Source organism: Cebus imitator, unplaced genomic scaffold (genome assembly GCF_001604975.1).
Source record: "Cebus imitator isolate Cc_AM_T3 unplaced genomic scaffold, Cebus_imitator-1.0 Scaffold316, whole genome shotgun sequence".
Classification (NCBI taxonomy): domain Eukaryota; kingdom Metazoa; phylum Chordata; class Mammalia; order Primates; family Cebidae; genus Cebus; species Cebus imitator.
Window position 1 is genome coordinate 2,228,004 of NW_016107631.1, and position 11,587 is coordinate 2,239,590.

Here is an 11,587-nt window from a genome sequence, read left to right on the forward strand (position 1 = left end):
TTCCTGAGATGGAGTCTCACTCTCTTGCCCAGGCTGGAGTGCAGTGGCATGATCTTGGCTCACTGCAGCTTCCGCCTCCCGGGTTCAAGGAATTCTTTTGCTTCAGCCTCCCAAGTAGCTGGGATTATAGGCATGCACCACCACACCCAGCTGCTTTTTTTATTTTTGTAGAGATGCAGTTTCACCATATTGGTCAGACTTGTCTCAAACTCCTGACCTCAGGTGATCCACCTGCCTTGGTCTCCCAAAGTGCTGGGATTACCGATGTGGGCCACTTGCACCCAGCCTTAGATAAGCTTTGAATTAGACAAAAATTATTCACCTTTTAACATGGACACACTTTTTTTTTAAGAAAAAATGTTTTTCTATAATATTTTTATTGGAAAATACCCAACTAATAAATACGTTACTTAATATAACTTTAGATTTTAAATTATGTTTGTTTACAAGTATTTATACCATTGTATTTACCTAATTATTTTAATAGTTTACCTAGATTATTTATGCAAACTGCAATAGTTATTTAAATTATGAAACCACCATTGCAACATTATAACTGAGACAGTGAAAGAGAGTTGACCTTACTGACTTCATCTTGCTTCTAACCTCCAAGCTGTCTTTGATAATTCCTGAATGTAGGCCAGAACTATATGTGGGAGGAAAGAGTATATTATCTCTGAAACTAAGATGATAACAAGCCATTCCTAAAACAAACCCTCTTGCCTACTGGGGAATAGACTCCCTGTGTAGGACCAATAAATTAACCACAATATTAGAAATTATGGTTTAAGAGTCATGCAGCAGGAGGCTGCAAGATTCTCAATCTCCCCAAATTGCTCTGGGAATAACATCACTATTATGAAATGTAAGATACATGCTTGAGATATTTTGCAGACCCTGCAGTCGATGGATCAGCAGGCACCACACAGATCAATGAACTGGCTAATCTGGTCTCATATCCCCCACCCAGGAACTTACTCAGCATAAGAGAAGAGGTTCAACTTCCTATGATTTCATCTCTGAACCTACCAATCACAACTACTGACCCGCTGGCCCACTACCCACCAAATTATCCTTAAAAACTCTGAGCCCTAGGCCAGGCACGGTGGCTCATGCGTGTAATCCCAGCACTTTGGGAGGCTGAGGTAGGCAGTTCATCAGGTCAGGAGTTTGAGACAAGCCTGACCCACATAGTGAAACCCCATCTCTACTAAAAATACAAAAATTAGTCAGGCATGTTGTCACGTGCCTGTTGTAATCCCAGCTACTTGGGAGGCTGAGGCAGGAGAATCACTTGAACCTGGGAGGTGGAGGTTGCAGTGAGCCGAGATCACGCCACAGCACTCCAGCCTGGTGACAGAGCAAGACTCCATCTCAAAAACAAAACGAAACAAAAAACTCTGATTCCTAAATTTCCAGGGAGACTTATTTGAATAATAATAAAACTCTTGGCCGGGTGTGGTGGCTCATGCCTATAATCTCAGCACTTTGGGAGGCCAAGGTGGGTGGACCACAAGGTCAAGAGATCGAGACCATCCTGGCCAACATGTGGAAAACCCTTCTCTATAAAAATACAAAAAAAAAAAAAATTAGGCAGGCATAATTTTTAATCTCAAAATAAAATAAAATATAAAACTCTTGTCTTCTGCACAGTCAGCTCTGTGTAAATTACCCATTCTCTATTGCAGTTTCCCTGTCTTGATAATTTGGCTCTGTCTAGGCAGTGGACAAGGTGACCCCATTGGAAAATTAGTTATTTTCTGTCAACCATTTGATAGCCTATGAACATCAGGGGTTTACCTATGTAAGAAGCTTGAGATTAAATACATCCTTATTTTAGTAACTAATGCAAGATTCAACTATTTTAATTAAACCAATGTTAATATATAATTTATGAAAAATTACTGAAGCAAAGATCATTCTGTTTTGGGCTGGCTTTTTACTTTTGCCACTTTTATGCCAAATTTTGATACCTTATAATGTTAGTAGCAGATATGAAATCTTAGGTTCTTGGTGCCACAAACAAAGAATTGGACATGACACACACAAATAACGAAGCAGAAAATGTTTATTAAGCACTTAAACACTCTAAGAGAGGGGAGAGTGGGCTGATCTTTGAGAAATGAGATGAGTCTGTTTTGTGTATTTTGGATCTTTTTGTACATTTTTCTCTTTTCAAGCTGCCTAATCACTATCCAGCATCTGCCTTTTGATTGATAGGTTGGATGCATAGTTACTTTGGCCCCTATGCACTTGTGCATCACCCCCGTCTTATAATTTTAAGTATGTATATAATACTGCAGTCCATATGCATGAGCTTTAATGAGCTAATAATCATACAGGGTTATATTAAGAACAATTTTTCTCCCTAATGGGCATACCATCTTCAAGGGACTGCCCCGTACTGGTTTGATCTGAATCTAGCTAGCCATGGGCTCCTTACTCACTTCCAGTTTTGTTTGTTTGTTTGTTTGTTTTGAGACAGAGTTTCACTCTTGTTACCCAGGCTGGAATGCAAATGGCAAGATCTTGGCTCACTGCAGCCTCTGCCTCCTGAGTTCAAGCCATTCTCCTGATTGAGAGTAGCTGGGACTACAGGCTTCCCAAATAGCTGGGATTACAGGCATGTGTCACCATGCCCGGCTAATTTTTTTTTTTTTTTTTTTCCTATTGTAACTGTCCTCTGAAGTGAATGAATTGAAATAACTTTGTATTTTTAGTAGAGACGGGATTTCTGCATGTTGGTCAGTCTAATCTCGAATTCCTGACCTCAGGTAACCTGCCCGCCTCAGCCTCCCAAAGTGTTGAGATTACAGGCATGAGCCACCACACCTGGCCAAGAATGTTTATAAAAACCCTTACATTTTACTACAGCTTGGCAATCCGTTCAGGACCCCTTTCTATGACAGAGCTGTTTTTTTCTTTAGCCTGTTAAACTGCTCCAGTCTCACTTTGGGTGTGCCTTTGTGTCCTTGATTTCCTTGGCCTTGAGACCAAGAACCTTTGGTTTTTCATTCAGGCAACCTGGCTGTTTTAGTAGGTTTGAAGAAGAGAAAGAAGGTCCTATGCTACACTGGTTATTGTCTCACAAAGTTTACATGCTGGGAAATAGGATCCTGGTTTATATGTGGTAAAACTAGGAGTCTAGGGATTGCATAGGAGGTTGAGAAAAATGCACTTTTATGGTCGAGTCACCATGCCCAGATAATTTTCATATTTTTTGTAGAGATGGGGCTCACCATATTGCCTAGGCTGGGCTGGAACTCCCAGATTCAAGAGATCTGCTCACCTTGGCCTCCCAAATTGTGGGGATTTACAGGGGCGAGCCACTTTGCCCAGCCGAATCTCCTCTTCTTACAAATCAGTCACATTGGATTGGAGCCCACTACAAGATTATTTTAACTTAATCACTCCTTTAAATGGCCTATATCCAAATACAGTTATATTCTGAGGTATTGGGTGTTAGGACTTCAAGATATGGTTTTTTTGGAGACATGACTCTGCTCATAACACTCTGTGTTCTGGACACCCAAAATTTATGTCCTTTTTTTTTTTTAAGCCAGAGTTTCACTCTGTCGCCCAGGCTGTAGTGCATTGGCTCTTGGCTCACTGCAACCTCTGCCTCCTGGGTTCAAGCGATTCTCCTGCCTCAGCCTCCCCAGCAGCTGGGATTACAGGCACGTGCCACCATGTCTGACTAATTTTGTATTTTTAGTAGAGACAGGGTTTCATCATGTTGGTCATGGCTGGTCTCGAACTCCTGACCTCAGATGATCTGCCCACTTCAGCCTCCCAAAGTGCTGGGATTACAGGCATGAGCCACATAGGACATAAAGTGCCCAGCCAACTTTATGTCCTTCTTACATGCAAGATTCCTTCATTTCCATCTGAATAAAAATCTTTATTTATTTCTTGAGACAGGGTCTCTCTCTGTCACCCAGGCTGGAGTGCTGTGATGTAATCATGACATTGCGATCTTGACCTCCTGGGCTCAAGTGATCCTTCTGCCTCAGCCTCCCAATAGATGGGACCACCATGCCTGGCTAATTTAATTTTTTGTAGTGACAGGGTCTGGCTCTGTTGCCCAGGCTGGTCTCAAATCCCTGCCCTTAAGTGATCCTGCCATTTCAGTCACCCATGTAGCTGGGACTACAGGAGTGTGCCACTAAGCCTGGCTAATTTTTATATCTTCTATAGAGACAAGGGTCTTGTTATGTGCCCAGGCTGGTCTTGAACTCCTGAGCTCAAGCAATCTGCCCTACTTGGCCTCCTAAAGTGCTGGGGTTACAGGTCTAAGCTACTTTGCCTGGCCCATCTGAAAAGTCTTAATCCGTATCAGTATGAACTCTAAGCCCAAAAAGCACCTAACTATAATCTGAATCACGTATGGGTGAGACTCAAGGTGTGGTTCATCCTGAGGTAAAATTTCTGCCCGGCTTTGAATCTGTGAAGCCAGAGAAGTTATCTGCTTCCAAAATACAATGGTGGGACAGGCATAATATAGACCCTCAGAATGTGACGTTTGTACTTTGCTCATGTAAGTACGTGCATGAAGTATTTGTCTGTGTCTAGCACAGAATGTCTTCTGGGTCCCTGGATCCAGTCACCGCCCCACATCCAATCCCCACCGAGATCCTAGTTCCCTGACTACCGAGTAGCTTCAGCTTCTCTGGTAAGACTGGGTGGAGTCCACCAGGCTCGCAAAAATCGGTTTTGACTTAAATCAGTTCACCTTAAGAAGAAATCATCTTAGTTTTCAATATAAGTGAGATCATAATTTTAAGCTTCAACCTTAAATTCTGAAACATTAACTTAAAATGGGCGAGAAGCAACGGTGCTTCACAGGACAAGGAATAGTCACAAATATTCCCAAATCTAGAAAACAAAATCCTGCTGGGTGACAGGCAGAGTGAAGAAAGGCCCCGCCTCGGCCCCGCCCACCCCTGGAGGCTCAGCTTTATTCCCCACTTTTCGGCCCGGCCAAGACCCACCTAGTTACGCCCCCTACCGTCCCACTCCTCCCGCCACCGTCTCAGGGCCCCTCCCCAAGTCAGGCCGGTCTTTCCGCCCCGCCCCTTCCCAGTCGTGCCCCGCCCAGGCCCCGCCCCCAGGCCGCACAGCCTTTTCTTTCCTCTCCCAGTTTCCGGCACACCCGGAAGCAGATCGGGCTGGGAGGAGGCCACGTCGCTGTGCCTGTGTTTTCGTCTACCTGGATTAAACGTATGGTTTGCTCCGTGTACCTGGATTAAACGTTTACTTTGTTCCATCTACCTGGATTAAACATGCGCTTCGCAGTCCATTCTCCATACCCCTGACCTCGGGATCGCTACGGACCTTAAAATACCGCAACGGCCCCTTCGTCCCAAGTAAGTCCGATTATTGCCTCCCTTTCGGTTTAAAATCTCTCAGGCTGTTCCTTGCTCCCCGCCTTTCTGCGTTAGGATCATGTGGACAACCCCATTCAGGTCGTGTTTCTGCTTAAAACCCTTGTTGACCTCTGCTTGGGCCCCGGGCCAAGTCGAGTCCTCACTCGCAGGGGGGATTCCCGCCCGTCGCCACCCCCGAGCGTCTCCGCTGTCGTCTCCCGCAGGAGAGCGCCCGCCGCCCGGCTCCTGAAGTAGCCGCTTCTCCTCCCAGGTCCCGGGATTCTGCAGACCCTCCCTGTTGTGAGACTCCGTCCCCCACCACCTTGTGTCCTCCTCACGCCGGGTCCTCCTGCTCCCCAGGCTTCCCCTTCACAGCCACTGCTTTCCCTGGCCCCGCGTTGGGGGAGGTGACCTGAGAGTGTCTCGTCACATCCAGTGTTCTTCTTTCCCAAATTTTACTCTACTGGAAAGTGTGCTCTTCTGCCAGGTGGACACCTTCTTCCTTCCCTTTCCTTCTGAATGCGTGGGTGAGAGGGATCAGGAGAGGTAAAGAGGGGGCGCGACGGAGCAAAAGGAAAAACCGAGGAGAAAAGAATGAGGGAGACCCATAAATACACGGCAGAATGGGTGATAATTTAGGGACCTGCAAAGAGCAAGAGTGAAAGAGAACAGATGGAGAAAGTAGCAGGGGGAGAAAGCAAGTAGGGAAATTTAGAAAAAAAAAAGGGGAACCTTGAAGGAGATGAAGGGCAGCAAAATAGAGAGGGGCGGCAAAGGAGGAGGCACTGCAGACAGACGGAGAGTAGATAAAGGAGTTGGAGCCGCGGCTGGCAGAGCAATGTGGTGCTGGGACCGGAAGAGAGGGCAGTGTGGGTGACAAGCAGAGAGAGAACCACAGCAGGGAGGAAGCCTAGGAAGTGCGGAGTGCTAGAGAGTGGGAACAAAGGAGATGTAACAGGAAAAAGGGAATTTCACCGGAGAGCAGAGAGAGGGAGCCCAGTTGGAGGAAAAGAGGCAGAAATATGTGGAGATTGGGGACAATTGGAAAGATTGGGGAGAAAGAGCAACAGGAGGTGACATAAGTTGGGAAGCATTGGGCAGAACAGACATAAAAGAGGGAATAAAAAAGGGGTGAAAGACAGAAAAGAAGAAAAAAAAAACACTTGCAGAATGAGAGAGAGAAACACGTAGTGAAGAAAGTGGGAGAGGACGCCATCCAGATGAGCGGTGAGTTGACTGGATATGGATGGTGGTTGTAATATATTGATTTGAGGCTTTGTACTCTAATTTAAAATATGTTTCTTTAAATTGTACTCATAAGGATGAAAATTACCAAAGGTTTTTCTATAAGGCTTGTGCATTTTGTGTTTATTTGCGTCAAAAGATATTTGGAATGCCTGTTTAGCCAGAGGGTAGTGACTTGATCCAGTTATTTTTGGTTACTCTCTTCTTTCCAAGGATGGAGTAGAGGATAAAGGAGGAGAGAAGTGGGGCAGAAATGACTGTCACTACAAATATGTCTTTGGTGTTTTTGTTTTGTTTTGTGTTTTTGGGATAGGGTCTCTCTCTGTCGCCTAGGCTGAAGAGCAGTGGCATAATCTTGGCTTACTGCAGCATTTACTTCCTTGCCTCAAGCAGTCTTTCCACCTCAGCCTCTCAGTGTGCTGGGATAACAGGTGTGAGCCACCACACCAGGCCTACACGGTATGTCTCCGAAGGAGCGTTAGAAGTCTTGGTGGTTTTTTTTTTTTTTTTTTTNTTTTTTTTTTTTTTGTAATGAATTTACTTTTTTCTTTGTAGTTGCTTTACAGTTAATTCATTGTTATCTTGGAAGCTTGAGATAAATTTTATTCAATTACTTCTTTTCTATAGTTGCTAATTCCAGAAATAAGATTTGGTGGCATCCTGTAATCAGCTGATGTCATTCATTTCTGAATATTAACTGCCATCATTTTTTAAACTTTTACTTCATAATTTATGAGATTTTTCAAAAACTTTCCAAACCGTTAAGGTGTCCAATATAGTATAGTCACCATGGTGTATGTTAGATTCCTCAGAACTTCGTTTTATAACAGAGAATTTGTGCCCTTTAACCAACATTTCTCCATTTTCCCCACCCAGCAGCCAGTAGCAACAACCGTTCTGCCCTGTTACTATGAATTGGACTTTTTTAGATTCTACTTGTGAGATCACACGGTAATTGTCTTTTTGTGTCTGTCTTATTTCAGATAGCACAATGTCTTCCAGTTTCATCCATGTTGTTGCAAATAGCAGGATTTTCTTTTCTTTATGGTTGAATAATATTTCTTTATATATATGTACACACATACACTCTGTATAACTATATCTATGCACATACATAAATATATATATACACACATATATATTTATTCATGGATGGGCACTTGGGTTGTTTCCATATCTTGGGTGTTATCAATAATACTGTATTGATCATGGGGACTTGTTTTGTAAGGTTTTTTTGTTTTTGTTTTTTCAGTAGATACATGGTCTCTGCTATGTTGTCCAGCATGGTCTCTTACTCCTGGTCTCAAGCGATCTTCTTGCCTCAGTTTCTCAAAGTGCTGGGATTACAGGCGTGAACTACTATGCCTGGCCTAGATTGTCTCTTCAAGATACTAGTTTCCTTTGTTTCCTTTGGATATATACCCAGAAACGGGATTCTTGGATTGCATTGTTTTCTATTTTTAATATTTTGAAGAATATTCATACTGTTATTCATAATGGCTGTACTGATTTGCACTCACAGCAACAGTGTACACGGGCTCATTTTTCTCTGTATCATTGCTAACACTTGTTAGCTCTTGCCTGTTTCATAATAGCCTTCCTAAGAGATATGAGGTGATAGTTTATGGTGGGTTTGATTAGCATTCCTCTGATGATTAGTGATCTTGAGCACCTTATTATATACCCGTTGGTCATTTGTATGTCTTATTTGAAAAATGTTCAGGTCCTTTGTCCATTTTTATTGAGATTATTTGGGGTGTTTTGCTATAGATTTGTAGGAGTTTTTGTATATTTTGGGTATTAACCACTTATGAAATAGATGGTTTGCAGATACATATTTCTATCTTATAAACTGCTTTTTCATTTAATTCATTGTTTCCTTTGCTGTGCAGGAACTTTGCCACCACCCCCATCTCCCCACCCCCCATCCCCCACCCACTCACCTCCCCAGACGGAGTCTCACTCTGTCACCCAGGCTAGAGTGCAGTGGCACAATTTCAGCTCGCTGCAACCTGTGCCTTCCGAATTCAAGTGATTCTCCTGCCTCAACCCCCCAGCAGCTGGGATTACAGGTGTGAACCACCACTCCCAGCTCATTTTAATTTTTAGTAGAGTTGGGGGTCTCACCGTGTTGGCCAGTCAGGTCTCAAACTCCTGACCTCAAGTGCTCTGCCTGCCTTGGCCTCCCAAAGTGCTGGGATTACAGGCATGAGCCGCCACGACTGACCACACTTCTTAGTTGGACATAGTCCCATTTTTTAGTGTTATGTAGTCCCACCATTTGTTGCCTGGGCTTTTGGTGTCATATCCAAAAAAAAAAAATCATTGCCAAGATCAATGTAATGGAGCTTTTTTTTCCTATTTCCTAGAGTTTTATAGTTTTAGATCATATATTTAAGATTATATATTTAAGTCTTTGATCCATTTTGAGTTTATCTTTGCATATAGTATGAGATAAGGGTCCAGTTTCATATTCTTTTGAATGTGACTATGCAGTTTTCCTGACAGAATTTATTGGTGAGCCTGTCCTTTCTTCATTGTATATTCTTTGTGCCCTTGTCAAAGGCTAGTTATATATGTGCATGTTTATTTCTGAGCTCTCTTGTGTTTGATTGGTCTCTGTGTGTTTTTATGCCAGTATTATACTGTTAGAATGCTGTACCTTTATAATATAGTTTGAAATTAGAAAGTATAATGCCTCTACCTTGTTCTTTCTCAATACTGCTTTGGCTCTTTGGAGTTTTTTGTGGTTGTTTAAAAGTTTAAGGGTTTTTTTTCTTTTTATCTGTGAAAAATAGCATTGGAGTTTTGATATAGGGATTATGCTGAATTTATAGATCACTTTTGGTAGTATGGACATTTTAATAATTTTAAAATATTCTTAGAATTCATGAACATGGGATAGCTTTCCATTTCTTTGTATGTTCTTCAATTTTTTTGTCCTTCTTTCTATTTTTATTTCTTTTTCTTCTTTCTTTCTTTTCTTTTCCTTTCTTCCTCCCTCCCTCCCTTCCTTCTTCCTTTCTTTCCTTTCTTCTTTCTTGTTTTTTGCTTTCAACCAGCCACACACTGTTACCCATGCTGGAGTGATGGCTTGCAGCTCAAACCTCACTGCAGGTTTGAGCTCCTGGGCTCAAGCAACCTTCCTGCCTCAGGCTCCCAGGTTGCTAAGACTACGGGTCTGCACCACCATACCTGGCTAATTTCTTTTCCTTATAGAGACAGAGTCTCACTGTGTTGCCCAGGCTGGTCTTAAACTCCTGACCTCAAGCAATCCTCCCACCTTAGCCTCCCAAAGCACTAGGTTTACAGGCATGAGTCACTGTGCCTGGCCAGAATGCCATAGTTTCCTAGCTCAGGTTCTCTGGGTCATGAGGTACTGAGACTGAGATTTGCATGCAGGGGTTTAATTGGGACACTCATAATCACACCTGATAAGGACTGAAGACTGTATTTAGGAAATGTTATCCTGCACTGTAGAGTTGACCCTTGAACAATGTGGGTGTTAGGGGTGATGAGCCACATAGTCAAAAATCCAGGTATAGCTTTTAGATTTTGCTCCTTCAAAACTTAACCGCTAATAGCCTACTGTTAACCTGAGCCTTACTGTTAATAGTCTATTAACACAAATTTTATATGTTATGTATATTATATACTGTATTGTTAAAGTAAGATATATGAAAGAAAATGTTAAGAAAATTATGACCATAATTGCCTGGTAACTAACACCCATAATCCCAGCATTTTGAGAGGCGAAAGTGGGAGGATCACTTGGAGGCCAGGAGTTTGAGGTCAGACTGGTCAACACAATGAGACCCTGTCTGTATAAAAAAAAAAAAAAAGCCAGACATGATAGTGCACACCCATAATCCTAGCTCCTTAAGAGACTGAGGCAAGAGCATTGTTTTGCATGAGCCAAGGATTTCGAAGCTGTGGTCGGTTGCAATTGCACTGCACGTAAGCCTCAGTGGTAGTGTGGGACCTTGTGTCTTAAAGGAAAAGAAAAGAAAGAAGGAAAATCATAAAGAAGAGAAAATATCTTTGCTGTTCACTAAATGGAAATGGATCATCAGGTGTCTTCATTGTGATCATCTTCATATTGAGTAGACTGAGTAGGAAGAGGAAGAGAGGCTGGTCTTGCTGTCTCAGGTGGAAGATGTGAAAGAGATAGAGAAGAGAGAAGGAGAGGGAGGAGTTGGGGGCATACTCATTGTAACTTTATGGAAATACATCATAATTTGTGTCTGACATTTTTGCTATTTCATTTCCCTAAAAATGTTTCTATGTGGCACCAATTCTTTTACTGTTTGCCTTAGTTTTAGTGCCCAGACCATAGAAGAGCACTGAAATTATTATCCTGAATAATCAAAACTCTTCTTCCAGATTGTCCAATGTCAGTTTGTTTTCTGGCTTTTTATGTCTTCTTCCTCTTCTGGTACTGGTGCTAAAGCACTCATGTTCATCAGGTTGTCTTCTATTAATTCCTCTAGTATAGTGTCTGTTAGCTCTTGAATTTCTCCAAGACCCATCTCTTGAATCCCTTCACCCCTACCTCTTTTTCATGTCATATCCCAATCTTTTTCATGATTTTCTTGATTGCTTTTGTTGTAAATCCTGTGAAGTCTTGCAAAACATCTGGACACAGTTTTCTCCAGCAGAAATTTATTGTTTTGAGCTTGATGGCTTTAACAGCTTTTTTCTTTTTTTGTACTTCAAGTTCTGGGATACATGTGCAGAATGTACAGGTTTGTTACATAGGTATACATGTGCCATGGTGGTTTGCTGCACCCATCAACCTGTCATTTACATTAGGTATTTCTCCTAATGCTTTCCCTCCCCTAGCCCCCCACCTGCCAACAACTTTGTTTTATAGCGATGATGGAGTCTTCAATGATGTAATCCTTGCTTACTTTTATCATATTCTCTGTAATGTGGTTTTATTATTTTGTTTTATTTCATTAATTAATTTTTTTTTT

At 42.3% G+C, this 11,587-nt stretch overlaps 1 protein-coding gene across 6 annotated transcripts in view; it reads left to right on the forward strand.

The window, feature by feature from the left end:
- Window positions 1-11,587, forward strand: part of ZNF841 (zinc finger protein 841) — a 71,386-nt gene that overhangs the window by 36,976 nt on the left and 22,823 nt on the right. For 3 of the 6 annotated variants that reach the window (XM_037729724.1, XM_017503888.2, XM_017503893.2), the window contains exon 1: window positions 5,142-5,366. The exons of the other annotated variants lie outside the window; for them this stretch is intronic. The gene's annotated coding sequence lies outside the window, so the exon portion shown is untranslated. Of the gene's footprint in view, window positions 1-5,141; window positions 5,367-11,587 lie in introns of those variants that run through there. 6 annotated transcript variants of the gene reach the window in all.